The 27,071-nt window shown below is 43.4% G+C and overlaps 1 protein-coding gene and 1 long non-coding RNA gene across 3 annotated transcripts in view; one reads left to right on the top strand and one right to left on the bottom strand.

The window, feature by feature from the left end:
• Positions 1 to 27,071, bottom strand: part of lrmda (leucine rich melanocyte differentiation associated) — a 260,200-nt gene that overhangs the window by 136,457 nt on the left and 96,672 nt on the right. The gene's annotated exons all lie outside the window — the stretch shown is intronic.
• LOC109615878 lies at positions 21,104 to 23,451 on the top strand. Its single transcript, XR_002196883.2, has 2 exons — positions 21,104 to 21,492; positions 22,335 to 23,451. It is a non-coding gene; the product is annotated as an uncharacterized LOC109615878 (long non-coding RNA).

Raw genomic sequence — 27,071 nt, forward strand, 5'->3', positions numbered from 1 at the left:
AGTTTTACATGCATTGGGGCTATGAAGTATTTGGACAGCGACAAATTATGTATTCATATTTTCTTCCATACTGTGTGAACTCAAGGAATAAAAATAGTATGTTGAGAAATGCAGTATGGTAGTAAAAAATAAAAGATGTGTTACTGTACAAACTTGAATTTCTGACAGATGGGTTGAATGTTACCTCGGACAGTGACATGCAACAATTTAGATTCAGCAAATGTATTGCCAATGCAAATAAAAAATAAAAATCTTATCTCAACAAAACTCTTAGTGTGAACAGGCCATTCCTCTCTCACCTTCATTCTCGAATCATTCAGTAATGCATGTAATCAGGACAGCATTTATATTTGTTGTCAAGTGTTGAATATCAATTCATTTCTTTTGGACACTAAACAAACTGTAAATGTTTACAACATCTTTTGTCACCTGCTATGAATGAAAACATTCAAATTCAACCTGGCTGTCTGCACTTTCAACTACAGCCATTATAACATTTGTATACCCAATAAAAAGCAAAAACCAAATAAACATTTTACTTTCCAAATACTTTTGGACCAGACCAAACATTATGGAACCTTTAAATGTAAATGCAGGCCAAGAGCAGGGGCAGTTTTACATAAAACTTAGTAGTAAAACAGTGCTACATTCAAGAAATATTTTCAGTATATTCAGTATATATGAATGAAAATGTATGTATCTTCCTAAAATAGGACAGACCTGATCACCTAATTGTCATCAGCAGGCACCCAGCCAGAAATAATAAACAGCTCTAGGCTTACAGTACATTGGTGACAGCCTGTGTTTTACTTTGATTATTTAGTATTGTGTTGCCAAAAGCAGCCACCACTCCTCTTGGGGTCCACATCAAAAGTACAGCAGAGCATTAAGAGACAGGTACAGTACAAACACTGAACTACATACATTTAAAACAACTATTGTTCTACTGAGGCAATTGCTTTGTTTGAGCAGGTCTTGTGATCTTGTACTCGGCTCATGTTCTATAATACAAAGACATAAGACTCTACATAATAAAGAACATTAATAGACACGTGTACTACAATAGAGAGGTGAGGAGAGGGAAAGGGTGAGGCGATGGGTGCCAATTAGCAAGCCAGTGGTACACACAGTACCATACACACCAACCATTGACTACAACTGGGACAGCCTACAGCTTGCTAAAACCAGGGACTGTCATTGAAAGATGCAGTCTAGGTTTTGCAAATGACCATTTTGGGCTGGATGTGTAATATGTTGTTTATATGTCTCTAATCTATTAATAGATCATCATGATACCTCAGTTAGCAATGACATTTAAAGAGAGTGGTTTTGATGATACGGGGCACATATAGATCCATACATTACATTGTACACAGTTTTTGCCTGGAAAGTCGTACTTCTACAACCAGAAACACGCAATACATATTTAATTGGCAATACTGTATGGAGCAGACTCATACATGAGGTGAGCCATGACAGTCTTTTCATTGACTTTCATTGAAAGTATTTTTTTTAAATGTTGTTTTTTCACTAATAGATTTGAGCGACAGAACTGGGGTGTAACACCGTAGTACTCAAAACTTTTACCCGCTCTTAAATATCTATGCCAATGGACAACTCCCCCCATCGGCAACTTTTCACCAGTCCTATTAACGGATGGGGCAAAGGCAGAAAAGAAAGTTTAACACCACCTTAGCTTGAATGTAACTTTTGTTTTGTCTGAGCAGGATGTGAAATCCTAATCACTGTACTATAAGTATTTTATTATTTATCCCATTGATGAAACCAAGAGGTATAAAAACACATTGATTAAAACAGTGAAAACAGCTCAACTCACATCAGTTATTACCAATCTGTTGCCTTGTTGCCAGGTTCCTATTTAATAAAGGAAAACAGACAGCCCTTCTCCAGGGCCCTCATGCTTAAGAACCTGTTCTAGTTTCAGTTTATTCAGCAATTTCCCTGAGCATCCGACACTTTATTTGGTCTTATTAAATGGGAAACGCAGAGAGGCTCACCTTCAAGTTATTTATTAATGAGAGTCCTCTGGATGAAGGATGCCCGTAAAAATCCCCAACATCTGTTTGCTACACTCACTTCTCGGCGGGCTCCACCTATTCCTCATGCCTAATGATGCTGATCCACTCGGCAAGTTTTACGGACAAATGTGTATTTGGCCACATTCATCATTCTGAATGAGTGTTCCTGATGAGCCGTCCGTTGGCCTGTTTCGCTCTTTCTACCGTGCCTTAACAAATGACAAGCCCCACCACATGCTTTCCATTTGGGAGATACACAGAGGATGGAGGGGGTGGAAAGGGGTAAAGGATGGGCACCTTCAAGGGAGAACAGGAGAAGAGTCAATGACGCCAGCTCTGAAATGAGCCACCCGACACCACTAACCCCTCAACACACCAACCGCCCACATCATCAAAAGTCGCCAAACGAACCACAACATAGCTGAAAGACATAACACCGTCAGAACTCCAGAACCGCTCTGTCAAAGCAGTGGATGGAAGCCAAAGCCTTGATGACAGACACTATCTGTTTGACTCTGTACATGGTCTCCAGTCTCACTGGTCTCAGCGCTCTTTGAATGAATCCCCGTGGGCCAACATAAAAGTGCATAATATGGAATAAATACCATAGGACTACATGGGAATGTATGAGCAGAAGTACGGATAAACAAATCGATGGTCATTGAATCCCACAGAGCTATGGCCCAAAGACATGATATTCCTTTTAAATTGTGCAGCTGGTTAAGAGTTTAGAAGGCGGAAGAGTTGAGGGCTATGCTGGAACAGATGTGAGTTAGGCAATTGGACATAAAATGCCGGCTTCTTCCCTCTAGAGGCAGGGAAACAAAGTATACACCATAACTCCTGGTAGATAGCGCAGAGCAGAAAAATAAGTTACGTGTATTATAGACACAGAGGGCTACGTCAAAACCTGGGACCAAATTGTACTGGATATTAAAGCGATGTCTCGCTGGGTGAGAAATTCAGAATTTTCCAACATCCCATAATTAGAAGTGCACATGTTGCAGAAGTGTCAACACAGGGAGGAAGTTGAGGGAAATTTGACACCACCAAACTGTACACTACCTAGAAGAATGACAATTCGATCAGACAGATAAGGCTTCACTGTATTTTTTTATTATTATTGAACAAAGGAAAAGTTGGTTTGGCTTAATCTGTAACAATACACGCAAAAAAACTATTCCTCCAAAACATGATTCTTCATCTTTCCATGAACACTTGGATTTCTACATCCATGTCTTGTCACGGTACAACCATCAGCATTTCTGTTGGTTCTCTGACTGGATGAAGCTTTCACGGAGAGACATGCAGGTTCTGGGACATGGAGACAAGCTTTTGTTCCGACATGTTCAGGGGATCAGGATTAGCCAATTGGTCCTGTAGCTATTTTGTCCTCTCAGAGATGGATGCTGTCAGCGAGCTAAGCGTATTTAATATGAGCCGGTGTAAAACTATCTATCGTACAAACAGCTGGGGCGACTCGGTTGGACTGGCTGGGGATAAATCATATCTCTGAGAGGCAAAACAGGCCGTGATGCCTAAGCTAAAACTCTAAAACTCTAAAACTCTAAAACTCTTGACAAGCATAAACGCATACCAGATTTTTATTGTCACCTCCCAGAACTCCATTTACTCCCTGTGACCCTCAAAACCACTGCCAACTCAACTCCTGTTACCCATTCTGCCCAGCTCTCTCCAGGCCCCCAAAAACCCACTCTTGCCCAATTCAGATTACCCAATTCAAGCCCCCCTTGGGAGCAGGTCAGTAGACGTCATGGTTATTGCTGGTTGCTGCCTGTGAAGTCATTTATTTATTATTTCAACAACAGATCTCTCAGGCTAGCAGTGGAATACGGGTTGTGGGCAGTTGAAGGTAAAGAACAAACAATGTCCATTATGACTCTCCCTTCACTGTATGGTCATAGCCAAGCATTGGGATTGTCAACAGTAATGGGCCACGCCAAATAGTTGTTTTTAGTGTGTTGATCAGATTTAGTTCAATTTAACTGTCGATTATGGACGGTACTGTCAGACATGACTGACGTGTCTTAGGAAGATGCCTCTGTGAGATTTTTGGAGCTATGGAACCACTACTGGGCATCACTTCCTGGGAGTCTTTTTTTGTATGTTACCCTCCCCTAAAGTGTTTTCTCTCTTTCCCTCCCACTTTCTCTCCCCCCAACCCCCTCTCTCTATCTATATAATGATGACAAAGGACTAAAGCTGATTCATGCAACAGAGAGTAAATAACTTCTTCTCCCTCCACTCCATCCTACTGCATCATATGCTTACACCAGAACCAGGAAGACGACAGCCAACTCTGGTTAGCCAGACTTCCAAAATACATCCAGGCCAATTAGACTTCTTTCTTTGCTGATGCTGAAAGTGATTACTGTAGCAGAAAAAGAGAAATATATATAAGTATAGTGTACTCAGCTGACCTTGTCCTTATCGCACAGTCAATGAAACCAACTGTCTGGAATGAAAACAGTCTCTATGTGATGTCTCAGGGAAGCATAATGTCTTCGCAGCTCAGGCTGTAAGTCTGTAATTCAGCCCCTGTTATGACAAAGTCACTCCTCACCCACCAACATGCATGTTAAACTAGCTGCAGAAGCTAGAAAATTCATTAACTGAACAACAAACACAATCTCAAAGTAATACATGAAGGTGGAGATGTTTATTAGTGCAGGGTTCACATTATGAGTTGTGAATGATGAATCACACACAGCAAGCAGCACATTACTCCAATTTTCCCTGGCCTGTGTAACAACAAAGTTCACAGACACCAGATCAGTTTTTAAGGGAACCCGGGGGGCTACTACTGCAAGACTAGCTGCTGCTGTTTGAAACATTTATAATTTATGTGTATTTGATGTGGTGATATGTAAAAACTTCTGAGGAATTTTAATGGGCTTGAAGCGAAAGAGAGTTGAAAATCTTTGAGATGGTTGTTTTGGCTTCTTTTTTTTTCATTTTTTTAAGAGCGAAAGAGAGAGAGAATCACTTTTAACCATAAAAAAAAAGTTTTCAAATCTGGAAGGAAAGTTCAGTCATAGAACTTAGAAGTAATCATTGAAAAAAGGAATTTAATCTTCTTAATTCAATGCTTTATTGATTTTGCGGCTGGCTTCTCAAAGGGCCATTACATGGCCAACGTGCAAACTGCTTCAGTGTCCAATACAGTCAACAATGCAAAGCTATTTTCATTGATCAACGTCCCTCCACAGCAAACAGATAAAGATTGATAATATACTTCAACAAATCCTAATGTCAGTTAGATCCTAATAAAACAGGGCTGCCACATAAGTATGCCATAACCACGGCGTTAGCATTCCGTCAGGGCTAGCGAGACATCTTTAAGGGGACGTCACAAAAAGTAAAGGCAAAATAAATCACCAAAACTGGCAAGTGGGTTCTTTTTGTGCCAATGCAGCTGTAACATATTAATCTTCCAGACAGGCTTGGTCAGTGTTTGTACAGACTATTGATCAGCCAGTAGCATTTCATTGCTGTTTTCTCCTTTAGAAACAAATATAAGAATGAATGAAAGTGGAGTAAGTTAACAGACTCTCAGCCGGATCCAGACAAACCCCAGTTTAAACTGTAAAACAAACAAATAAGCTACGAGAGAATGAACCCCCTAACACTGGACTACTCCCCGCTCCCAATGCACTCCAATTCCTCTCACATTCCTCTTAGAGGAGCACATGCGTCGCAGAGGGAATCAACGCGGTGAGCCGCGGCCTTGAACGTTAATTTGTCTGCGCATTAGAAAAACCCTCTTCTCTCTGTGATCCAATCTAGGCGGCGATTCGCCCGGCACCCAGTGAGCAGGCTGATTTGAATCAACTCAGTGTCAGCTCTGATCAGAGGCAGGGGGACGAGAGGCAGCACAAAGGCGACGGGACAGGCAGGGAGACAGAATGACGGAGCCGACAGGGGCAGGGCTGTCGGGGGGGGGGGGGGGGGGGGGGGGGGTGATAAGGAGACAGCACTGGCCTGTCCGTGGTGAACCAGAGGAAAAAGACCTGGACGTTGGGTCCTGGATGGAGCGTGTAAGGGACATTCAGCTGGGGTCTAGCCCAGGGTTAGGACACTGTGGAGGGCACAACCAATGGGAACACATCGTGAATGTCCACATTCTGCGTGTCTGCATCCCGTGTGAGTGGTTATGTAGAACGCCTGGTTCAGTAAAACCAGGCGTTCTTCCAGCTCCGTAAAAAGACAATTGTCACTGGGACACATCTAGAAACGTCTCACGCTCGCAATTCTACTGTCAGCGGCCACAGGACCTGTTCACCGGGGACCACCAGTCAGCATCCAGGGAAACTACAAAGTGAGTCCATGCACCTTGCAGGTCAGTGGTCTGGCCAAAGCGCTGCGCGCGCATGTGTTCCTTCTCACGGTGCAGCGACAGTTTCTCGTTGCGGGTGTGAATCAAAATGTTATTATTAAATGTTACGTTAATGTTATTACAGTTAAATTCTAACAACAGTTGTGGTGGAATAAATAAGCTCTTAGATAACAATGCACTATCATACACACTTTACTGTAGGACCCGCATAAGTGGAAACCACTGTTTCAGTGGAGCATTGTATATCAGATATGTGTAGTTTTGTCTATTAATGTTCTGTGTTATACATATATGTAATGTTTTGGGTAGACCCCCAGAAGAGTAGTGGATGCTCTTGGTAATAGCTAATGGGGATCAAAAAATAACATCCTAAATCAATACTTGGGAAAAAGGCCTTGATTTTCACATTTGGAAAGGAAGAGCATCATGCAAGTTAACCAATTCTCCCCATCTCGCCCAGATAAAACACTCAATCCATTAATTACCTTCTATCATAAACAACATATACACAGTATATAGGGAAGTAAGGCTGAGAAGAAGTTAGACATGTCCCTGATTCCTTTTCCTGTTGCCAGTCTCAGATGATATACACGCTGGTGGGAACAGAACGGAGTTATTCTCCCTCCAGCAGGAAGGACATAGATAGGGCATTTGGGATTTGTTTATTTCAAATCAAAGCCTGAGTATTAACCCAACTATATAACTCACTGTGGCAGAAGGAAAATAAATCAGGAGATGTAGCAATTCAAAATGCTATACCGTTTTATGATGTTAACAGTGCTGATCTCAGGGAGTACGTCCCAAATGGCCCCCTCTTCTCTAAACGTTGCACTACTTCTGACCAGGCCTCAAACATAGGGCACAATTAGGGACGCTTACAGACTATACACTTAACTTAAAGCAATGCTATGATGTGAGTTTCCTATTGACACCAGCCCACATATGTGTGTTTGTGACTAGACTGTTGGAAGTGATGGCTTGTCATGTGTACATCACTTGTCTCTGTTTCTGACAGAGCACAACTTGATGTGGTTTGAAATAAAGTTAATTTGTCTCATAAATCCACTCACTTGTCTCTCTTGAACAGTGCTAGAGTTGATGGACACATCCAACACTGTGTGATATAATTGTGAAACGTCTCAGACTTCCCAAACTGCATTTATTCTAAGTGAGAATGAAATGGGAGTAGACTGAACAGATAAACAACACTACATCATGGCAAAATGACAATGAAATGCTGACAGACAAGGCTGACAGACAAGAAGTGACTTATGTGAATCTAACTAAAACATTCCATGAACACAGTTTTTGAAAAGTCAAATTCTTCCTCAACTTGGGTGTTTTTTTCTTTCTTGCATGGTTTCAAAAAGAGTAGTAAAGGTCTTGCAACAAATATGTATCCTGCATTTGTGTGCCTGACAAACAGCCAGGAGCAAAGCATCTCCCATCACATCTCTGTCTCACATGTCAAGCTATGCAGAGTCCAAGTCAGTCCCAGGATGGGAAACCAGAGTTTCCCGACCCAGGGAGATACTTTTTCTGTGTTCACTAAAAACATCACGTATTGTAAGAACGATTTATAGTAAGAGTAGGCGTCTTGGCTAATTTCACAACCTGGCGCAAACACGCACGCGCTCACACAGTAAAGCCAAGCCAGTTACAGTGAAAGAGAGAGGCCTATTTATTCGGGCCGCTGAGGCTGAACTTATCAACTTATCATCCAGCCAGAGTGACCCGACCCAGGCAACAAAGCTGCCTTGTTACGTCCTAACAGGAGCTGTTGAACAGAGCCCAACAGCTTGGGTGTAGTGTGGAGGGTCATGTAATCTTCGGGTGGAGGGGGAGGCACCAGAGAAAGAAGAGAATGGGAAGAAACCATTGTCTCCTGATGCAGTGATGGTTGTTTGCTCCTTGGCATCACCAACATGACATTACCAGAGATCCTTGGCATCACCAACATGGCATAACCAGAGATTCTTGGCATCACCAACATCCATAGTCATCCCCCAAACATCCACCATCCACACAAAACAGAGGGAGATAAGAAGGTCAAATGGGGTAGACAGAGAAAGTTATTTTACCAGAATATGACACAGCAGTAGTGTTCTGACCACCTGTGAGGTAATGTATGTCTAATGTGTTCAGTTGTGTATGTGTGTGTGTGTGTACTAGCTATGTGACAATAACTGGTTAAGGTTGTATCATCCTCCAACAACTAGACTGCAGTTTAGAACACTAGACCACCTGGGGCGTTTGGAAGGACGTCTCTCCTCCGCCTCGCAAAGAATCCCCGGAGGGTTCATCTTCCCAATACTGCACCCATAGCAACAAACACATCACCTGGCCACGCCCACACTACATGAAGGAAGTCTTTGAAGTGGCTTCTTGTAACCATGGGGTGTCTGTTGTTTCCGACTGATAAGGCACCATCTAGAACATGAAGACTGCCACACTGTCCACTGTCCTAGGGATGATTCCAACAGCACCTGGGTGCCAAATGGAAGGCACTGCATATTATCCCTGGACATTGAGAGAGAGTGTGTCATGGGTAGATAAACACCAACTCAGCTTCTCGGATACTGAAGTAGGGGCCAGATGTGTTATAGGTTTAAGTATTATGACATTTCTTCTGCCTTAAATGAAATTTAAGTACACAAGTATTAGAAAAGATGAAGCCAAGTTCTTTGAACCCACGGTACATTATAGACAACAACACAGGGAGGCCAGTTTCTGACATCTTACAATCCCTTCTCCAGTAGCCTACAGTGTGTATATGTTAATGGAGAGATGGCCTCTGTGACCCGAGAAACATGTACTGACTAAACCATGCATAAGCAAACAGGACCTTTAAACCTCTTCTCAGTCTTCCTTTCAAATCATTATCATTCCAATCCTTTCAAGGATGGCTAACAGGACACTTGTGGTCCCATTTTTACTTTTTGTACTTTTCAGCTAAAAATGTTACGCAAACTAAAGAACTTGCCTGACCTCACATGCCTCACTAACCCCTGTGTGAGGTGAGAAGAGAACTGACTGGTGGAGCGTTTCGAGAAGAAACCGTCCGCCCACTTCCTCTGCTAGCCACACCATTTGGAGGCAACCTCCAAGGAGAGACACACATCTTACTGCCCCTCTCGCTAACAGCTAACTAGCAAGCCAATCAAAGCCTTCTGGCCATGAAGCAATTATCTTTCCTCCAAAGAATAGGTGAGGAGTTGAACCAGCCACCCCGTCAGACCCCTCTCACTCTCTATCTGCTGAAATTGCTGCTGCAGGCATCGAGTCCTACAAACTCTAACTCTGGTTGTATGTAAAGTGGAAGGAGAGGGGGGGGGGGGGCGGATTTGTTGTCTCCAATACGTCTGAGATCACATTACATGCCATGCCAAGTGCGAATCCAGAAATCGCAGGGGCGGATTTTCACCTCTCCACTGTTGCGAGGCATGAATTCTTGTCATTACATCAATTTATTTCAATGTCATTGGCGTGGGCTAGAGTTTGTCTAATTTGATGAAAGACAAAATGACTCACATTGGATGTGATTTTATTGCCTTTTTCCAGCCCACCTACTGCACCAAAGGAACAGACAACCCTCCACACACGATTTAAAAAGTGAAAACAATCGGAGACAAGAAGGAACATCATGTGCCATGTATGATACGAAGAGTGCTCGGAGGTAAAGAACGCCTTTGACGGGACCGCGGTTCCATGTAGTCATGGGAGGTGACCAGTCAAGATACACCTCGCCTGGCAAATCTCCCTTAGGCATAGTGGTGTGACAAACACATACACACACACACACACACACACACACCCACACACACATACACACAATAACACGCCCGAATACAGTTTGATCTGTTGTAGTCTTAGATGGCTTTCTGGAGGGTTGTGACTCTTCCTGACAGGCCCAGAGGGTGGGGGATAACACTGGCTCTGGGGTGCGTTGTTGGGTGGTGTTGGGTGGTGCTGGGTGGTGTTGGGTGCACCCAGCCATATGCTCTGTGTAGGCCCGGTGGCCAAGCTGACACCTCACAGCCTCTACACAGGAACAACAGCAGCTCCTGTCCTCCGTCTGCCGTGAAGGGAATGAATAAACACAGCAGATCTAAGAACAACAAAGGCCTCAGTCTATGCTCTCTCTCTCTCTCTCTCTCTCTCTCTCTCTCTCTTTCTCTCGTGGTTTCGATAGTTCTTATTAAAGAGAGCGCCACAGCTCTTTGCTAAATTCTGATCTAATAATATCCCCATAAGACAATGACCTTGAAACACGTAGCACATCCATTCTAGTGTCATTTTAATAACCAGCTCCTGTGCTACAACCGGAGGTCCTCTTAAGGGAGCGAGGACTACGTTCTCCGCTCCTGTGGGGAGGTGGTGTTTCCTCGTCTCCTAGGGAACCGTGTGTGTGCTTTGTGTTGCAGGGCCTAGCTTGGCTGAGGGCTGTGCGGCGGCCTGATCAGGGGGTTGTGTGTGAAATCCAACCTGACTGATCCAGGACAGAGCCAGGATTACACCACTTCCCCCTGAATTCTGTCCTCCGCAACAATGGGCTTCCTGTAAGCACAGTCAAGTGAGCCGTGAGTTAGCCTCTGGATCCCCAGTCTGGGAGTTCAGGTCCACTGATGGAACACGGCCGGGATTTCGGGGTCAGGTTGCAGGGTACACGAGCGGCCTAAAATGCGCGTACAGAAGGACAGATATCGCCGTCCCACCCCACTCAGCCGACACCTAACATGTATCTCCAGATGCCGACGTCACTGAGAGAACATGCCGTCATGGGAGCTCTGCTGGTTTAACACTGAACACATCTGCTGCACTAGCCCCTGATCCCCGGGATAGCTCCACACAAAACTACTGACACTAGATCTGTTGATGTGGTGATCATGACGGATGAATTAATAGAATGCCAAAGGGCTTAAAATTATAATTAGTCTCATAACCAGAGTTTGTGATCTACACATTCCCCACGGACATTACACAGACGAAATAGTAACCCCAGAGACATTCCTGTATTGCTCATGTAATGACGTGGCTCAAAACGTGTAAAGGCTTTATTCCAAAGAGGGGTTATGGTTATGATAATGGGTCCCGTCTGGATAGATGTACGTTCAAGCTCCCCATCCACATCTCAGGCAGAGATTAATAGCTGTTTTAAATAACTGGAGTCGAGGGTCAATACTGAGTCAACAATTCATCTCAAGCTGCCTATGATACCATCAGTAAAGTTTGGCAGCGCATAGCGCTAACCATTTCTCCATCTCCAGCCCTGAGACAGGAAAAAAAAAAAAAACACTTACAAGAAAATAAATAACTATTGAGCTTTCAGAAAGTGAAAAACTATTGAGGATTATGTCCATTAACCATTCTGAGGTTGCTTCCCAAACAGGGCCCTATTCCCAATTCAGTGCTCTACAAATAGTGCATTTTAAAGAGGACAGGACACCATTTGGGATATAGACCAGGTCTTTTCTTTCACCCTGATGTCTTTAACAGTCTGAGAGTCCAGCCAGTCAGTCACTACAAGGTTTAATTATGTAGAACAATAAGAAATGTTCCTCCTGTTGCACTACATCACAGTGTGGTGACACCTGGCTCGATACGGTCCTGCTGGAACAATGCAGCCTGCCCCTTTCCACCTCCTCTCACAGCCCAACCTCCTCTTCCAGGGTGTCATAGAGCCGGCCACAGAGAAGATTCAGACTGTAGTGAGAGCTGTCAAATGAGCTCGCCAATAGAAAGGACGTTAACATCAGTCATCGATCCAGATCAATAATCAAGGATAAATGTTAGAAAACGAGAGCTTTCAAATAGAAGGTCTGAAGAGAAACACTGGACACTCCTCTGGGGAAGAATGAAACAGCTCAATGCCCCCCCCCCCTTCTTTCTCAATGAGTAAAGGTCGGGGGAATATTAAAGCCTTGGATGTGTGTGTCAAAGACAACATCTAAGGGACATGACAGGTGTGCATGGGCCTGGACCTGGAGAACGAGTTGGTCTAAAAGGGAGATGCCCTCCGTGACAGATTTTGGGCCGGGGGTCAGCAGGTGTTGCACTCGGCGGAAATTGAAGGTCAACGACGCAGACGTTAAAAATAAAGGTAGCCGTGGTCGGTAGTGCCATATGCATCAAAGTCACACTAGAAGATTGGGTCAAGGTGACAAGGAGAGGGGCTGTCATCTTTAGAGAGGCATAAAGATCAGTTAGTCTGGGCTGGAGTGTGAAAATGGGAGGCACTTATCCAGTAACAAGACGTTAATGAGCCTCTCTTAAACCACGGCTGCCTCAAAAGGCCCCCTTTTCCTGTCCGTGTCTAATCAGAAGAAGGGCACTAAACTGTATAACGTAGGGACTAGGGAGGCATTTACGATGTAGACATGTCTCTTTTCCAGGGAGAGGAGACGAACATTTGTCTTACAGAATAAATGTAATGTGATTCATGCATCAATTCTATTGTGAGAGCAAAGAGGGTAATGTAATAACCATATAAATCAGACAGGGTCTAGCTTGGCGTAATGAGACTCAAATCTGCTAACACAACACCATAAACTCAGCTGAATGATAGAATGATATGTTGGGGGGAAATACTGCCTTCCACTGTTAAAGCTACACCACCCTGAGAGGCTCAGCAGAGGCGGGGGGGAGCTATGGGTTTTGGCAGAACCGAAGCACTACTTCATTTAGCACTGACAGGCAATTTAATACCGCAAAATTACTAACCTTAGCTTTGCAATTACTTTTCCAGCACTCGAGAACACATTCCTCCTGGAGCCCCTCCTCTCCATGTGCAGATGTAATCTTAAGGTGTTGGCCCCCGGGTTGTGTCACGTCCTGGGTCTGAACCCACACAATTAGGCCTCCAGATCAGACAAGACACACAGTAAACTTGGATGTGGATAATAGGTCTGACGTATACAAGGTGGTCCTGTGTCATTGCTCCTTTAGATTCTACTGTCCCACTTGCAGCACTTAGAGCAGCTCGCTGACCAGTGACATACTGCAGGTCCAGTCATTCAGACACACACACTGCTGGTTAAGGGCTGAGGGAACCATCAATAAGCCCATCTGATGATAATGGTGTGCTGAGCAGACTCATAAAATGTTCAGTCTAGACTGAGGTTGAACCCACTCCTGAGGTAACTACAGAGTGCTCAGAGAGAGATACATAGTTAGATACAGGGACTACTGAACAGTCCCAACTCAGAGCGGCCTGAACACTCCAGCCCCAGACCGGCCTGAACACTCCAGCCCCAGACCGGCCTGAACACTCCAGCCCCAGACCGGCCTGAACACTCCAGCCCCAGACCCCCAGCAAGACCAAGCCAAATCAAGTCACCTCCCTATCAAGTGTTCCCTGACACGATTTGCTCAAATCCATTTGGCCTCCCGTTGCCTGGGAAGCTTCCCATTTGTTCTGGCAGATACAGGCCAGTGATCTGACTCGGGCCGTCCACCACTATGCCCCGTGCGGAACATCTAACAGCTAACCTTTCTGCTGAAGGATGATAGCTGCTGACTGACACTTTTTTCTAGTTCTCCTGTTCGGTCCATGGCAGCAAATGATATTGACATTCAGATTGCGCCTACACCGTAGCCTAGTTGGAACAGATGTCAGTGCTGGCAGTGGAGCCTCGCCAGCGACAGCAGGTACACGGAGGCTCTAGGGGAAGGGGAGAGAGAGACGCACGGCTGGCGAGAGACAAACGTGTACAACAAGTGTATGTTTTACATCTCCCAGCTTGTCCTGTCCTCCTCTTTTTCCCTTACTTCCTCCCTCCATTACCAGGTCAGAACATCTGCTTATTGTGCCTGACACACCTTCCTCTTGTCTCCTGTGCTTCACACCCACCCCGACTTCCCCTCCCCCTAACCTGCTTCTCGCTTCAGCTTCCAGGTGTGGAGTAGCACCAGCCAGAAGTCAAAAAAACTCAACTGTGTTAAAGCACGATTAAAAAAATAAACACAAACTTGTTGAATAAGCTTCCGTGACTTCATGTACCAATAGAAGCCCCGTCTGGAACTTCAGGCAAGCAAGAGCAAATTATTTCAACTAGTTCATTTAACCCTGCTCTTAGACATATAGACAACCTTCTTCAGCCAACACGCAACAGGCATAAACAAATACCAGCCTTTACATGTATGTGTGTGTGTGTGTGTGTGTGTCTGTGAGTTTCTGTACATGTGTTTGTGTGTGTGTGTGTGTGTGTGTGTGTATGGGTATGTGTGTGTGTCTGTAAGAGTCTGTATGTGTGTGTGTGTGAATGTGTGTGTGTGTGTGTCTGTGTGCATCCTGATCCAGAACAGAAGACAGCCGGCCTGTATTCACTTTGCCTTGCTGTCAACACCATTACACAGTGGGACCTCTTCGATACAGAATTCCTCTGAGAAATACTGAGTAATGATGTACATTACTTCCCATCTTAGATATAGAGAGATTAGTAATAGATAATAGATCTGTTAATGTAAAAAAAACTTTGTTAACTAGTTTGTTAACTATTTCCTGGTGAGCTTGGTGTCATGTTAAAGACAGTATACAGACAACTCACCATAAAAGTCTGTATATTGATACTGTATACTGACATATCTGTAAGGGCACGTTGGAAAGCCATCCAAACCTACAACACGTTGAAATGTTAAGATAAAGTATTTATTCAACATGTAAGTTTTTTTTATGCCTCTTATTGTCCTTTGTTTAAACTTGTAAACTTTGTTTGTCTGGTGACCGTGGGACCCCGTGAACAACTCCAGCCTGGCTGGTGAGTAACGGTGGCTAGTGAATGAACACACCTGATATCATTCACTGCAAATGTTTCTCTGCCCTGAGAACCAGGCAGGGCTTTGAGGTGGGTTGTTTGGTTTCGGAGAGGCCGGTCATTTCCCGTTCTAAATGGAGCTGAGGAGACAGGAGTGGGACCCACCCAATCACGGGGAGAACACCGCCATTCTTCCTCACTGCCGGGATTGGCCCTGCCTCCTGCTTCATTAGATTAGCTCGGAGTTTTGTAGTACAGGCCAAGTGCACCTGTTTTTCATGGACTGCTGTACAATTCAAGCTCCTTTTCACAGACTTTGTAAGCCTCTCTTTTGTTTAACCTGGCATTCAGTGAGCATTTCTGTGCTTTAAAATAATGTCATATATAAATAAGAAACACAAAGACTCACAATCTGGTTTTGGGACTTGTTCGGGTATGGTTTTATGTCCAGTTGTCTCCTAAACCACTCCCATTAGTTTCAGCACAGCTTTCTGTGCAGTTGGAAAACTGGCCTCTTACATTGAACACAATATTTCAGAAATTGAAACCAAATGTGTAGGATTCCAATGTCATGTTTTTACTAAGTGATAATATGGTGAGCGTAGTAATCATTTGGATGGATATGTGTTATCCTTCAGTTACGGGGGAAGTACGAGGAGGAATGAGCCAAGAAGATTCCAGAGCATTATTTCCCTGTATTGTTTCACATCTATCCTCTATTTTTCTAAACTGAACATTTGAAGCATTATGGGTGAATTCTAAATGGCACCCCCGTTCACTCACAGAGCAAACTACGTCTGACCAAATTTGACAAGGTCCCTGGCCCAACAAAGTGGACTATAAACAGGATAGTAGGCCGTTCAGGACGCAGACAATCATTTTGTTCATGTTCTCATGGCTTTTGCTGAGACTCAGGGATATCCAGTGGTGGAGGGGAGCATACAAAAATGCCTCTCTGGGGTGAAATGTTCTCTGAACTTCATAAACCATTTCTCTAATGACTTGTATGTCTGCCCACATCCTCTGGTTTTTTACTTGGGTCAGGGATTATTAAAAGGGCTGACAAGTGCCAGGAACCATCATACTCCGGAGCCAATACGATACACATTTTGATTCCCACACTTTTCATCACTCTATTTGCCATTGCAAATCGATACAATGATTTTAAATTCTGCTTCTATTTTAGAAAAAGACTGCTCCCCATATTCTGTCCACGTCAGCTGCAGAAGGAGAAGAGAAAGACTGTGGTTTAATGCAGGTACATTAGTATACTATAAATAATGATGAAAACATGCTTCCCGATAGGCCACAACTGCAAGTCTTTTATATTAGGAAATGCTCCTTTACAGGGCTGCAAATACATTAGTGCAAAATAAATTGATTAAAATAATAATTTTGTATGAGTGGAACATTTCTGGAGCTTTTATTTCAGATAATGAAACATGGGAGCAACAATTATTCAATCTCATATTCTCCTTCTGTACCAACTTAAAAACCTTTTAATAAAATTCCTTTAATTGATGGCATACAAGAAAATATCTGTCGGTCCATCAGGATGTACAAGCAGGTATTTAACTATGTGAAATCACATGATCAGCATTAATCCCTCAACACACACAAAAATACTCCGGGGGCAGCCTAGTTTCTGGGGTGTTGGGTGATCAGCCGAAAGGTTGCTGTTTTGAAAACCTAAGCAGACAAAGGGAAAGATACATTGTGCCCTTGAGCAAGGCACAGAACCCTACTTTGCTCCTGTAAGTCACTCTGGATAAGAGCTTCTGCTAAAAGACTCAAATGTGAAATGTCAGTAGTCAGGCACCAAAGGACTGCGGACTGCAGGTAGTGGCCACAATCACACACACAGCCACGGAGACACACACACACACCACCTTGGGTGATAAAGGTACTTATAACCCTACATATATTTATGGATACCATTAAAAACAAAACTGCTATAAAGAAAATAGCTGACTGCGGAGTAAAAAGCCCGAAGGACCCAATTTCCTCCTGCAGCCCCTGATGGACACAGAGACAAGCAGATTGCTTTCCAGCACCAATTTTTGGAGCCGGTGAAAAATGGCCGCTGCGGCCCCTCTGTGGTCCGAGATGAGTCATAAATCTTGCTTTATCTCCTCCGTGGTGGTAGCAGAAAAGGATGAGTTGCTTTTTTTCCATCTCATTCACATGTCTATCTGTCTGTTATCTGTGCCCTTGAGCAAAGATTACTGATGCCCTGTCGGTGATATATGACACATCACACAGGCCAGCTTTTCATCCAGTGAATTAACCCAGAGAGAGAGGGGGGGGGTAGAGGGGGAGAAGAGCAGAAGAGGACCGGGAAGAGAGAAAATGCAAACCTGACTGCTATCAGCCGGGGGGGAGGGGGGGGGGTTCTAACTGTTCCTTTGTGCTTCTTACACCCACCACCCATCTATTTCTCTCTCTACTCTACCGCCCATCCCTCTCTGCTCCCTCCCTGACTGATATTGAGCAAACTGAGCAGAGAGCATTATGGGAATCCAAGTTTGGTGGCAAATTGTTTATCTGACCTCTGTACGTCGCTGCGTTTTATAATCTAGTGTGTCAGACTTGTCTCGTCCCCATAGCAAATTGAACGTGTCCGCCCAGGCTTCTATCTGGGCAAAGGTAAACGGAGGTGTAATTCACTGCAAGAAAAAAAATCTACATTATCTACTGGACAAAACACTGGTTGATTAGTAATGAGACAGAAGATTCTGGTATCGGTGCCTCAAAAGAAAAAACTTAAAACAAAAACTTGATTGGAAATGAAAGGGCTAATCCAGCCAAAGCAGACGTTCCCATTGCATGGCAGGTAAATAGTGCAAACACATTGCAGCAATACATGCAATGAGCCGTTACTGAATTACATAGCGGTAATAAGTTAGTAGGCAACATGTGAAATTAGTTGCTTATTACAAAACCCTAAATGCACCTCTGTCAGCTAGAATCATTTGTTGCTAGGCGGTTAGAAAATGCAGCTATTGAAAAATCCCAAACTGATATCATCAGCACTATCAATTTAAGAAAAAATTCAGGAAAACAGGAGACGAAACGAACTAATGGATGGGCTCTTCTAGGTATACCCAGACCATCTACTGGCTGATTTGGTGATCTGGATTGCAGGTAATTGTTTTAAAACATGATGTAATGTAATAGTGTGTTATCCACCATTGCAGTGACCAGAATATGTAGCCATAAATCAATAATAGATCAATATTACAGAATTTCTTGATTTCATAATTGATGTTTCTGGCGGTGGATTAGCCCATGAAGTGTTACAATTAACAGAGTGTTACATTATGTCAAGGCAGTAGACTAGCCCACCAATACACGTTCCCTTCTAACACCTGAAAATGTTTTAAGATAAGTTATATCAAGGTCAGTCAAGCAATTGTTGTTATTTTTTTATTTTAGCACACATTTGGAAATAAGAAAATGCTATGTGAATAAACTTTTAAACTTAGTCTTAGGCCAGAGCCTGGCTCCAGTCAACAGATTTGGTTTTGAGAAAGACCAGACAGCCAGTTAATATTAAAATACTATTGTGTTATCAGCTGTGGAATACTAAGGTCATTCTGTACCTTGGGAAGAGAAATGGAACGAACAAGATCTAATGCATCATTTTCTTTTTCAATGAATAATGGCGCTTCTAATGAAGTAGACAAATGGCAGAGACCATTTAAACCAGAATGTAGAATGCATTAGGTCAGCCAGGACAGCTACAGCAGTGGGAAGTACAAGGCCCTACATTACAGAGTAATAACTGTTCCTCTCTAGACCCTTCAAGTTCATTAACCTCAAACTAATTCCCCTCTCAAACTGGCTCATCTTCACATCCAACTGAATACATTTCATTCAGTTCAGTTAATAGTGGCTGTTCCCTTTTTATTAAGGGGTCGTAGAGCAGAACAGTGTCCACTAATATTTTCTTTTTAGGAGCGATCCCACAGGATAAAATATGACGCCACAAGGTAAGTGGTGGAATCCATTACAGTAATGACAGGGCAAATGATCTATCCTCTTAATGTGCACTCTTTCACCTAAACCAATGCAGTCTGTTCTCAACTTCTGCACATCCGTTTGCTAAATACAAATATACTCATCCTTGTATAACCTAAAAACGTCTTCAGAGCAGTAGCAATGTCCTAAGAAAAGTGAAGCAAAACGAAAACTAGGCAAGTTCCTGTACCTTTATTGCCTGGAAGAATATACAAGAAGCATACTTTAAACCAGGGGTATAGGTCACTACATTCAGCTACAAGACGATTTCAGTCTGAGAAGATGCTTGTGGGTCCGGAACATAATTGTAATAATTTTAAGGAATGATTTGTACTCTGCAACCATGACTAGGCCCTAAAAACAGATTGTCATTGACAATAACAATCATGTCATTCTAAATGAGTGGTGTCCCAATATCTGATTGGAGGGTTGATCTGTGCCATGGACATGTAGAGAGTTTGGTCTATATATGTAAGGCAGTTGGCAAATACAGTCTCTGCGTCATGATGAATTTGCATTTCAACCAGGTTTTAAATATAGAAATTAATTATGTAAGTGAATCAGAATAATGGATCTTGTTGTTCATTCTCATGAAATCTAAATGCAAAACTTTGATTTTATTGTACATTTTACGTAGCTTTTATATTTTCATTAATACAACCACATTTTCATTGGTCAACTTTAAGCAAGTGCTTTTTATCAGTTGACCTTGCACATGGGCAGTTCATCCATCCATCCATCTTCTTCCGCTTATCCGGGGCCGGGTCGCGGGGGCAGCAGTCTAAGCAGGGATGCCCAGACTTCCCTCTCCCCAGACACTTCCTCTAGCTCTTCCGGGGGGACACCGAGGCGTTCCCAGGCCAGCCGGGAGACATAGTCCCTCCAGCGTGTCCTAGGTCTTCCCCGGGGTCTCTTCCCGGTGGGACGGGACCGGAACACCTTCCCAGGAATGCTTTACTGCAGCATTACTGCATAGGCAGTTCAGTGCATCCCAATATTACACTGCTTTGAATAAACCAAAATGCTGCAGAATTTGTCTTACTTATTGTTACATTAGCGGTATTGCTTTAGCAACTAGCTTCTAGCAGAATGTTTCATTGGCTATTTGATACATTGACAACAAGCAAACTTTATCATTCCAGGCAAAATCAGGAATCAAAAGCAAATTGTTATGGATTAATCTAAATGAATATACAGTACCCAGAAAGTAAAAGTAAATGCAGCTACACCTCCCTACAGTAAATTACTATCGTTCAACAACAACTAGGCCTTAGGCTACAACCAAATTTGAGGTCAGTGCAGGTCAAGTATAATTTTGACAGGACGCACCAGTAAATATTACAGTTAAGTCCAGCTCTGTGTTGACAACAACAGATCCAATGTCAAGACCTCACTAACCATATTTACTTTCCTCTCCAATCACTAAACAGCTTCTAAATGTCCCTGTGGACAGAGCCACTCCCCATGTCTGCATGACTATACTCCCAACCTCCAGGCCACAGAGACCTACACAGACCCACTTTCAATCTGCTAAGTGTGAATACAACCTTTTTATCTACTCTGCTACTACTCTCCCTCCCAAATAAATTCCCCCTTAACGTCTGTACAACTGGCACCTCTACAACTCCTTCCATTTGTTATATGGCGCTCCATCTGGCCGCGGTCGTTTGCCGTTTTAATTTAGTTGTCTCCCGCTCTTTAATTTGTCTCACATTTACAAATGGTATCGGCCCCTGCCCGCCCCATTCCAAGCTGCCCCTCATCAGTGGCGTACATTCACTTTGGGGGGAACACTGCCAGCCGTCGTCCTCGCAGTAAATCTATGGCACAGCGCTTATTAATAGATAGTAACAGATGTTAACTGATTGTTGATTACCAGTCTTGTTGACCAGTGAAATCTGTTCACAAATGGAATGGAATTTATAGTGCATTGGGAAACAGTGGAACACAGGCCTCTCCTTGTCGGGGATGGGTGTTTCTGCCAACCTGCTAGATAGCTAGAGAGACTACGGAAGAACGCATCTCTCTCCTCTGGCTCTCTGTCCGTCCAACCCTCCCTCCATCCACCTCGCTCTGAGGTACAGGGCCATATGGTCTGCTGCTGAGGATGACACCCCCACGCAGAGGACACGGCACCTCTCGCCCTCTCTCTCCTTGCCATCTTGTTTACCGCTTACTGGTATACACCATGAGTGAAAGGAGGCAACTGTTTGGCCACCGACACTCCGTCCTGACAGACACGTAGCTGGAAAGTGACACAACGCATCTCGCTTGTCACTCATCAGCAGCAGCCGCAACTGGCAGGTCGACCGTTCATCTCCCGGTAAGTGACATGTTTGACTTCCAATAGTTTGGAATAGAAGCACAGCACTCTCCGAGAAGTTCTCACGGAACTGTAATTCAACTCCAACACAGCACCGCAGAAGGACCTTGTGAAATATAGGCTACTGCATACCATTCACAACGTAAACAGTTTGAAAGGTTTATTGGTTGTAGTGTCGGAGTTTGTTGTAGACATACATTAATACATATTTATATACACAAAGACGTAATAACTGATGAAACAATAAATTCAAAGATGGATACTACAGCTTGTGAAATGTTTTAATCACATTTACGGGTCAACTGGGTTGCAGGTGAGCAGCCTAGGTTTGATTATGGTTACTCAAGTGCTAAAATAGAATTTAAAAGATATAATTTATCTAGACAGTTTGCTATTTATAGCCCTTTGCCCAGAGAGAAATGAGAAGGAGAGTGAGAGAGAAATGCGAGCTAGCTAGATGCAGAAAAAAGTTTCAAACTGCGACTAGTTATAAAACTTTAAAGCTGGCTGTAAATAGTTGTGCCACTCTTATCCCATAGTGTTAAATTACTTGGACTCATTTATCTGACGCGTGCTAAATCTCAATTCACCAAAAATGGCCACATGAGGCCACAACAAAATAAATTACAGACAGACACAGACATATGACTAGTTAATCACACAAAGATGTTCCACAAAGACAGTAAACCCTAAACACTGACAACTGGGACTGTCAGTCTTTTGTGGAAGGTGAGGAGGCAAACGTTTTTTTTTTCTTTTTCAAATCGTTCAGTTGTGTTCCTGTCCTGTTATTGCTGCGGTTTATACTAGAGCCTAAAAACTATTTGTCATTTTTTCCCCAGTTGCCTCACCTGCTCGATGTCCCTCAGCTCTTTCCGTCAGAAGCTGTCAAACACGCCAACTGTAATATATGGCCCCTCCAACAAGAACAGCTGTAGCCATTCCCTCTCATGCCTCCCTCCCCCTGCCCTGCATGAAATAATACATCAAGATTAATTGATTTCCCGTCACTCTCGGAGAAAAGAAAATTAATTTTCATGTATCTTTTCACTCCACCATCCCTCCAGCATATGAATTTTGTACACGGCAAGTCATTTAAGTTTTTAATTATTCATGAGGGCTAAAAACATGATAAAGTGTTCTGCCAAAGGCCCCAAGGCCGCATGGAGCTGGTGCCTTGCTAGCTGTGTGCTGAGACAACAATAGCACTCCCTAATGCCTGCATAAATAATATATGTATTTACATACATTTTTGTTCAACAGAAATCTCCCCCTTTCCCTCCCTCATGCTGTCGCAGTTTGACTAATGTGGATGGCCAGTTTGGACAGGAAGGTAGTTACAAACATTGTACTGCGGCAGCCATTTTGTGATGACCTTCATCCGCTTCCATTAGCCCAACTAAATAAAGATACCTCTCAGGGCAGCAGTTGGAGCTGTGGACAAGAAATGGCTACTGCAGTAACCGACACCTTGACTTGACAAAATAGTACACATTCATGGCTGAAACACACTGACGCCTTGCCTTCATTTAAAGTCTAGCCAGACACATGGCTTGTTCATGGCTTACAGCGAAGAAATGTTACTTTCAGAAGACACCTTGGCAGCAACATGTCAGTGGATGATGGAGAAGCACTCGGGGTATGCTGTGAGGGAGAGAACTTTCCATTGTCTCTGGTTAACAACAGGCCAAGAGAAGGATACTGTCCCTCCGATGCCTGAACAGCTCTGACAGACAGACAGAAACATATACAAAGGGATGTGCGGGCGGGCGGAAAGACACATGGGTAAAAAGGGATCCGAGCAGCACACTATCCCTTCAATATTATGGCAACCATGATGAATGAGATCCAATTATATTCAGGCAGGGGAATGTTTTTTTTCTTTTTCTTATAGTCTCCCACCAATTACAATAATTATGGAGACAGAGAATTAGGCAGATTCAATGGGCCTTAAAAGAATACAGCACACCCTGCTAAAGCACCACCGGTTTGGCTAGCTTTCGGGAGAAAATACTGTAAGGTATTAGCTACGGGCAAATGTTATTTATTCCTGTTATAAATCTGTGAGACTATTCAATGTTAACTCATTAAAAATGATGTCGGATTTCCAACCAACCATATCTCCAGGTTAGGTGTTCACTAGCGACCGCAAGCTAAATGTTCATGTTTCATTCCTGTTTCGAACTTTCTCTTAATTAATAAAGTTAGATTCTGGTTTCATGTGTCATGATTCCGTCTGGTGGAGACAGAAAGAAATGAGCCTGGTCTGTTTAGCGAGAGCGTCTTATTTTTGCAGAGGAAGACTAATTAGCATTTAGTGTAACACCATAACAACCAACGCAGCACAGACCACACTAATTTCTCCAACAAACAGCGGCTACACCGAGCCCTGTGCCATCAAGCTGTTTTACCACACAAAGACAACTAATGGCACCCGCGCCACAATGGACCAATCCCACAACTCCTGCAGAGCGTGTGAAATCATTTTTCACTCTTCCCAGATTGTTCCCATCAAGGAATCCCAGGTGGCCTAATAGGCCTATTTGCTCATTAATATTACACAGATGGAAATTATCTGCAATTTCAAAACACACTTTAGCAAATCATTAGGCCGATGACCCCATGGATATGCTGGAAGAGCAGCGTTCAGATCACTGGGGACTAAGAAATGGTGTTGATAGTGCTGATAGCGATATGATATCTGTTGGTGGAAATGAGAATCAGTGTGTATTAGCCAGAGTCCCGCATAGGGACCTGCATTATCCCTGTTCACAACAACTATGTGAATCATCCCCCACAATGCAACTGGGCTAAATCAAAGACCAGCCATCTAATTCGAAATTCACCATCCTTTTTCTTCTTTTAGATCTACTGAACTAAACAGTCAGATTATCTTCTCATTTTAAACAGCTGAATATGAAAAGCCTAAAGCATGTGTAATTGTGTTGTGTCAGATCTGTGTTTGTTGAACAGGTAAAGGCCACTCTCTAAACCTGTTAATAAAACTCATGTTACCTGGCAACCCTGTCTAATGAAAGTGTATGTTGTGTTGTAAGGTAATAAATCCAGTCTAATAGCATGATGGGATGACTCCATCTGCTCCTGAGGAGCTTCAGAGCCACAGACATGGGAGAAAAACCTTTGGGGAATACAGTTGAACATTTGACATAGATGGACAGTTATTTGGATAGATGGCTGGATGAATAGGTGGAGTGATGTACAGATTGATAGATGATATTTAAAGAGATGTAAATTCCCCATTTGGTTCTTCAGCACATGGCATTTATTGCAGCAGACTGATATATTATTTACATTCTTTGTCATCTGGAGTTAATGTTCCTTGTCTTGGTAACAAAAACAATTTAGAAAGGCAACTTCCACAAGTCAAGCTCTGCTATTTCCCTGGCCCCGTCTCTGCTATCTGTCTCCATTGAAATATTCTCTATTTATTTTGGAAAACTTAAACAACTGCTGTTATGTCCGCCTAGAGCTGGCATGAACAAGAGAGAGAAGATTCATCATTATTATACTTAGCACCAAGAACTGAGAGTTTTTTTTTTCTAACTGCACTATTGCAAACATGATTTAGCCTCAATGGAGGCCACAGGAATCCAAAGCTGTCAGATGGTGAAGTAAATTCAGATTCTGTGAATATTGGGATGGGGACAAATGCTTTTGGTTGCTATCTTCTTGTATAAACCAAGGGCGGGATTCCTGAAGGCACAAATGTGCACTAAATAGCACCCTATCCCCTTTAATGTGGTCTTCAACCAAATATAAATAGTGGGTTATTTGGGCCAAGGAAGCTCTGCAGTGTCTGCTATGGTGCCTTGGTGAGAGACCAGGCAAAAGTATAAACAGCGAACAGACATGTCTGTATTTTCCTTCTGTACAATGTCACAATGAAGGACAACTTGTGAAGAGAGACCTCGTCGATCTCCAACTTGTGTGACGATGTCACAAAAACAAAATGGCCATGATCCCCAGCTGATTGGTTCAGCCATTCACCTTCCAACCAAGGACCTGGTTATGTTAGAGATGGTCAGCCTCCTGGTAAAAGCTCAAAATATAAACAACAAAAAGAACACGCGTTCAAAACCTGGCTGCTGTTATCCCCAGTCCAGTGAAACACAATGTTGTCGTCCAAACATTTCAATGGTGTTGTGTTATTAAAACTGAGCAGCTGCCTTGCAGGCTAACTTGCCAATATTGTGAAATGTGATGGCCATGTATGTGAGAGCAGTGATGTGGATAGTATTCAATTTGCTTGCATTGCTATAAGCCTTCAGATTTATGACTCATCATCTCCTGGATGTCCAAGGGTAGCAAATAAAAAACCAGCCCAGGCCTGAGAGCTGGGCTACGTCCCAAATGTGAACCTCGTCCAAACACAGTGCACTACTTTGACAAGAGCCACGGTCTAAAGCAGTGCTCAGTAAAGGGAATAGGGGGCCATTTTGGATTGCGCCTGAGCGTACAGATACAAGCTAGTGGGTAATCTACAGGCCTGGCTGAATATAGTTTGCGCTGTCTACAAGGTCATTGGACTGATCGTGTAGCACACTGGATAGAGCACTGCCAAAGGTAGAGAGAACACATCATTCAAAAGGTTAAACAACCACGGATTGGGGAGAGAATGCACGCGCGTGCGTGTGTGAGTGTGAGTGTGGGTGTGTGTGTGTGTGTGAGTGATTGTGTGTGTGTGTGTGTGTGTGTGTGCACGCACGTGTGTGTGTGTGTGTGTGTGTGTGTGTGTGTGTGTGTGCGCACGCGCGTGTGTGTGTGACTACAGATAACCAACCTAAAACCCAAAAGAGTTTAAATGTTGTTCCTGGGGAAGCAAATTGCAGTGCATGATTATGTATCTTGTAGCATGTCCAAATCATAACCTCACTGAGAACTCGCGTGTAATAAACACGTTCAGTCATCCCTTTGTCCTTGGATAAACTACACTCCACACTTAGGTTAAAGGGAGAGTGAGAGATTTTGAAATAAGCCCTTTATCCTTTTCCCCAGAGTCAGATTAACTCGTGGATACTATATTTATGTCTCTGCATTCAGCAGATAAAGGGCTTACTTACAAAGATCTTGCACTATCCCTTTAAACTTCACACACACGCACACACACACACGCACACGCACACGCACACACACACACAGTATGGACATGCACAAACTACGCAAGCACGCAGAAACGCTTGCGCGCACACACACACAGAGACACACACACACACAGACACACACACAGACACACACACACACACACAGGCATAAACAGAAAAACTACTGCCATCCTCACAAGACTGCACACAAATCCAGAGTGTGTACAAGTAGTCCTATTATAGCAGTATCTGCTACACGCACAAAGCTATTTTGCATACAGCAGAGATGAATAAAAAACCAACAAGATGTTTTTATCATCCACCCCACACCCTGCAGTAAATCAAAGGGATATGGTCTGACAGACATTCCAATATCCAAGGTTACGAAAACATGCAGATCATAAATCACTCCACTGTCATGTTCCATTTTTACTACAGCATTAAGCCACTATAACCATAACAGCAGCTAAATTGTTA

This window comes from Esox lucius, chromosome 6 (assembly GCF_011004845.1).
Source record: "Esox lucius isolate fEsoLuc1 chromosome 6, fEsoLuc1.pri, whole genome shotgun sequence".
Classification (NCBI taxonomy): domain Eukaryota; kingdom Metazoa; phylum Chordata; class Actinopteri; order Esociformes; family Esocidae; genus Esox; species Esox lucius.